We start from the raw sequence: 6484 nt of genomic DNA on the forward strand, positions 1-6484 counted from the left end.
CTTCCTTACTGAGTTGAGTTGCTTGGAGACGGCAACTTCAAACGCTGACCTGATGACCGTAGAAAACCATGTCAGATGTGATCTGAAGTTTCTTGCAAAGCCCCTTTCTTATGCCCAAGCTGGTCTGTAGCTCCAGAAAGCATTGTTTGAAAGGAAGTTTCTCTGAGATGGTACTGCACCGAAGGCTGTCAGCTTTGCAAACAGGCGATGTCTCTGTCCCCCCAGCTCAGCCCCGCGGCTGGGGTCACCTCTTGCTGCAGGGTGGGGGGACTGTGGAGGTGCTGCGGGCTCCAGTCCGGGCTTCTGCAGGGGTGGGGAGAGGCGGGTGGGCACCGAGGGAGGGGCCTCGGGAGCTCCTGGGAGGGAACACGGGGGCGCGTGTGCCACGGGCAGCTTTCCATACACTGAAACTTTTACCTCAACTGAAAAAAAAAAAGATTAAAAAAAACAAAACAAAACAAAACTAAAGGAGACTTTTTTGTAAGGTTCAGCAGTTTTCTACGAAAATCTAATGTAAATTTCACTATCTACATGGTAAAGTTCTGCAAGGCAAGGAGACATGGGCTGCTAAGGAAACTTGGTGTTGACTAGGGGAGGATCATTGTCTCTTCTTATACTTTTCATACACACTGCTAGTATGAAAATAGAAACAAAATGGACCAGAGCGATACTTACGGGAGAAAAGAAAAAGACTTGAGAAGTTCTGACATACAAGCAAAAACAAAAACAAAAAATGCCCCTTATAGTTCTAATTTATAACTTTTAGAGTGAAGAACAATGATCTTGCAGAAAAATAAAATCCAAAGGAGCTCAAAGAAAAGGCACAGGAAAAAAAACTACTCTCTCCATAGACATCCTTGATAATGTAACTCATTGAAATTTAATCTTGAATAATCATAGAAAAATACTTTCTTATTAAATACGGATCTTATTCTCAATAGAATTTTCAAATAAGAAAAATATTTTATTTTTTTGTCTTGACTCCATAGTATATACTTTATGTTTTATTATTTATTTCTACTGACCTGAATTTCTCTAATCCAGCAACATAATTATCTACGGCAAAGATTCTTCAAAATACCATGGGTTATTTACCAGATTTTACTTGTCTACAAAAAATATATATTTTCCCCCAGTCAGTGATCAGTGACTCCATAAATGGGAAGGAATGGACTTTTTCTCCATTTCTTGGTTTTATGTCACAGTAACGATGAAACTTTTACCTCAACAACTTCTCATTCCAGTCTTTTACAATCACTTCTGTCGAGGGACTGTGTTTGTTCACTGCCAAACAGTGTCTAAATTATAACTTGAGGACAATATGAAGATGACAATGAAAATCCAGTTTACTAAGAAGAAAACAACTAGATACCCTTCTTTCTACAAGGACTTATTTATGAATATGCACTTAATAAAAAATAAGATGCTCGATAATTAACAAATTTAGGTTTATTCTGCAGTTACGTTTATAGAAAAGAGCATAAACTGGAAAAGAAAATAGTCGCTTCATTCCCCATCTTCTATTTTAGGAAGACTTTAAATCTATAATGAAGTTTAAAAATGCCAAATCTCACACACAAAAAAACACTTTCTTGAAACATTTTTTTCACAATATATGCAGAAAAAGCACAGCCCTAAATAGAAGACCAAGACGCACACACACACACACACACACACACACACACACACACACACACAAATCCACATGCTCAATATATTCACAGCAAAAAAACATAAGGGGTGGGCAATTCAGGCTTTCTCCCAAAGCATACATGGGATGAAAGAAATTCCTAAATCTCAATGCAGAATAGAACAATTACTACCAGAGGGTAATGAATTAATGAAAACATGAATACAGTTACTACTGGAACTGGCTTCCGAAGCACCAACACACAAACTCATTCAAGACTCTCTTTTAGATCTCAGCTACAGAAATGCCAACCAACATTCCTATATTTAGCAGATATAGTAGTTTGAGGAAAAGTTACAATTAGTATTTTTAGCTTGAAAATGAATATCAGGGATCCCTGGGTGGCGCAGCGGTTTGGCGCCTGCCTTTGGCCCAGGGCGCGGTCCTGGAGACCCGGGATCGAATCCCACGTCGGGCTCCTGGTGCATGGAGCCTGCTTCTCCATCTGCCTGTGTCTCTGCCCCCCCCCTCTCTCTCTCTTTCTCTCTCTCTGTGACTATCATAAATAAATAAAAAAAATTAAAAAAAAGAAAATGAACATCATAAAAATAATAAATCACTCCTTTTTCCTATATTGCTCCACCTGTCTTTGCTTAGCCTTTACTGAATCCAAATGCTAAGTATTGACTTATGTGGTTTTCCTGTGAACAGATAAAGTAGAAAATGAGAAATAGTTTAGATCTCAAAAAAAAAAGCACATGACTCAAAAGTTTGCAGGCAGAAATAAATTACAGTGATCAAAAATATTGTTTGGGAATATTAAAATATCTTTACTGTGTACAGAGTTGTTTATGAAAACTTTGGCTTTCTCATCTACATTATACCATGGAGAATAGAACAAAATAATGTAAAAATGTCCTGTTTACACAACGTAGACTTGAGAAAATGCACCACTGGTGCTACTTGATGTATGAAATCTTCATTTTCCAGTATATGGGTTATTTTCTGGGACTAAATCAAGCTCAGTGTATTTTAGTCTGAGAAAGCTAATATGTTTTCACAAAAATAGAAAATTCTGAAGAGTATCTTCATGACCATGAGAGGATTAAAAGCAAATTTCAAAATGCACTTTAAGCACAGACAAACTAGAACATTTCTATTTTGTTGCTTTGACTGTTTTTTTTAACACAGTGACCCTTAAGGGAAAAAAATGGGTGGGGGGCAAGGTGGCAGGAAGATAGGCTTCATAAAATACACTTAGGTTGAATTAAAGTAGTTGTAGTTTAGTATTTTAAATAAGGAAACATTCAATTAAATAATCAAGATTCTCAATAATCTGCAAATTGCTATAACCTCTAGTTTTGAAATCCCCAATTTTTGAAAAAAATTCTTTTTTCATGCCAAAATTGTGTTAAAACATATGTTTGGTATTCTCTTTCCTAAAAAGTTTGGAGATATTTTAGAAGCACCCAAAACCTAAATCCATGGCAAATTTAATAACTCTTTGGAGGTAAGTAATAGTCTCATCTAAAAGAAAGAGAAATCGAGTTGGGTTACAGATGCTTACAAAAATGAGAAAATTAGGATAAATTTCATTAAAAATATTAAATATCTGAAATTCTAGATTGCCAGTATTCCTTTTAAGGAGGATTTATGTTTATGAATAGAAATCCTCAGGGTGGTATTGTGTTTTTCTCCTCATAGGAAACGCCTGTTTTGTCAAGCAATTAAGGTTCTCTGTGGAGAAACTGATATGTCAGTCAGTCCACCACCAGACTCTCAGCCTAAAATCCATGGGCTTCTCTCCCTTTGCTGCAAAACAAAGACCCCTACTCTTATTCTCCTGAACTCCTTGTCTTTTCCTCAACTCAAGTGTCAGAATTTTTAACACATAGATTCATAAAAATGGGGTAAAAAAAACAATTTCTATAAATAAAACAGATCCACAGTATAACATTACCTCTGCCAAAAAATCAGACAAAGAAATAAAAATAAATACTCTAGAAATTTGGAGCTCATTTGCTAATTTTCTAACTCAATTCACTATGATCGTGGGTCCATAGCCAAATCATGGTCTCCTATCCTCTTTTCAACTATCTTATTAAATGTAATGTGATTAAATAAATAATTACTAAAGGGAAAGGATATTCTTTTTATTTAAAAAAAAGAACATGAAGAATCACATCACCAAGATGGCAACATAGGATATTCCTGACTTCACTCCCCTCCCAAAACAAATGAACAACTATTCAAGAGCAAGACAACATTGAAAGAACCCTAGAACATGATGGTGAGGTACTCCCCACACCTCAGAGGCCAAGACAAACTGCATAGGAAGAGAAGGGGCCACACGCTGGCTGCACTTCCTCCCCCAAATCCAGGCCATTTCAGCACCAACCTGAGGTCTCAACTGAGCCTCCAATTCTTCCAGTGGGAAAAGAGAGCACAGGGGGGAATAGCCAGCCCCCCAACTCAGCACTGTGGCTGCTTTGTTTGAACCCCTACTCTGATCTCATGCCTACACAGGGATTGCTGGAAAACTATAAGGTTCAAACACTGGGATTCTAACTGTGACAAAGAATAGGAGAGAGGCTTGCAACAACTAGCATACGACCTTGGCCGACCAAGTTCATACTTGCAGTGTCCAAGTAATAATACCAACCAGCGGCTTTCCTCATTATCAGAACCAAGATGGATATATACTCTGACCAGGGAATTAGCAGAATATAGATCTTATTTATTCTGATCAAATGAATACTGTTGACCATAGAGCCAAGTTTGCCTAAGCCCAGGAAGGGAACTGAATCACAGCTCCCTTCCTCGACTGTGGAGAGTATCTTCTAGTCCAATTTGACAAGAAGGGCTGGAGAAAACTCCTGAAAGCTTTGTGACCCAATAGCAGTCAAGCTGAGAAGCTGGTAGAATTGAAGTTGCACAGCGGCCCTGTTTGGTCAGGGAACTTGGGGAATGGATCAGCCTGAGTTGAAACAACAAACAAAGAACAATAGCAGCTTTAACTGCTTCTCCCACTGCACCCAGACAGGGAATCTAATTCATAACCCTGCTCATTGTTGAATGCCATCAGTCTATCCAACCAGAGAATCTAACCAAAGCACAAGGAAAGCTCTGTAGCCCATCCAACAGCCCTACCTACAGTGGCATTTGAACAAAGAGCATAGCCTGTGGCTTCCCCAGTCTGCAGAGCAAAACCAGTGGCCTCACCTGACCAAGCAACTCAGTGCAGACACTACACTGATTCGGGTCCACCAACAATGAGCTATACAGACCCTGGTTCTATCTGCTGTCGTGCTAGGGAAGGGAAACTAATTCATAGTCTTATCTACTGCTGAATATAGTAGCCAGTCCAGACCATCGATGAAGCCTAACCAGATTAGGAGAGAATCCAAGCAATTGTAGAGAAGCCAGGCAACTGCAAAGCCCATCCTATAGCTTTTCTTAGGGAGGGAACCAAGCTGGCAGTCCTATACAACTCTCTCAGTCACTGGAACATCTCCTATCCCTGACCTTAAAGTATGAAGCATGGCCCCATCCAAGAAAAGACCACAATAGCAGACCCCATTTGCCCAAAGAAATTACCAGCAAATGCCCAGAAACTGAAACTGAGCTGAATGGTGAAGAAGTGTCTCTGCCAAAGCAAACTTGTCAAGTATGGAATTGGAGCCCAATTACTTAAATGCACAGATTCCAACATCAGGAATCAAAGATCACAAAAAAAAAAAAATCAGGTAAATAGGACACCACCAAAATAAACTCATAAAGATCCAAAAGCTAAACCTTAATAAATGGAGATCTAGGAACTGTCAGAAAGAATTCAAAGTGAACCACCTTTAGGAAGTTAGTGAACTACAAAACACACAAACACAGACACACACAGAAAAGCAAATGAAATTAGGAAAATAATGAATAATAAAAATGAGAACTTTGAAAGAGCAACCATCAAAAACAAATCCAAATATAATTCTTAGATTTGAAAAATAAGTAAACTGAAGAATTCAACAGAAAATGTCAAAAGTAGACTCAACCATGCAGAAGAGGGAATCAGTAACTTGAAAGAGAAGTCATGGAAAATAATCTAGAGGAGCAAAATGAAAAAAGAATGACAGAGTGAAAAATCCTACGGGAATTATAAATCACAATCAAAAGGAATGACATTTGCATTATAGGAATTTCCTGAAGGAGACAAGAAAGGGAGAAAGACCAGTAATGGCTGAAATGTCCCCTAATCTAGGGGAAAAAATGAACATCCAGATTCATCAGGTCCAGAGGACCTCAAATAGGATGAACCTGAATAGGGCTACACTGAGACACATTATAGTCAAACTGCCAAAAGTCAAAGACAAAGAAAGAATTTTAAGAGCAGTGCAGGAAAAAGTTACACACAAGGGAACACCCAAAAGATTATTAACACATTTCTCACAAAAACATTTTAGTCAAAAATCAAAACAAAACATTTTAATCAAGGAATGGGATGACATACTCAAACTATTGGAGGAAAATAACTGTCAACCAAGTATTCTATATTGGCTAAACTGTCCCTTGAAACAAAGCAAGGATAAAGACTTCCCTGAGCAAATAACCAGTAAAGGAGTTCCTTATCACTATATCTACCTTACAAAAGATGCTAATGGAAGTTCTTTAAGTAAAGGAACAATAATTATCACAAAAACATAAAAAGATAGCAAAAATCTCAGTGGTAATGGTAAACATACAGTCATATATTCTGCAATATGGTAACAGGGATAGTTAATTCACTTAAAACTCTAGCTGAAGTTTTAAAAAATGTACTAAAAATAACTATGTTAATCTGTTATTACACAATGTAAAAGCGATAAC

This window comes from Canis lupus (genome assembly GCF_048164855.1).
Source record: "Canis lupus baileyi chromosome 5 unlocalized genomic scaffold, mCanLup2.hap1 SUPER_5_unloc_5, whole genome shotgun sequence".
NCBI classification, from domain to species: Eukaryota; Metazoa; Chordata; class Mammalia; order Carnivora; family Canidae; genus Canis; species Canis lupus.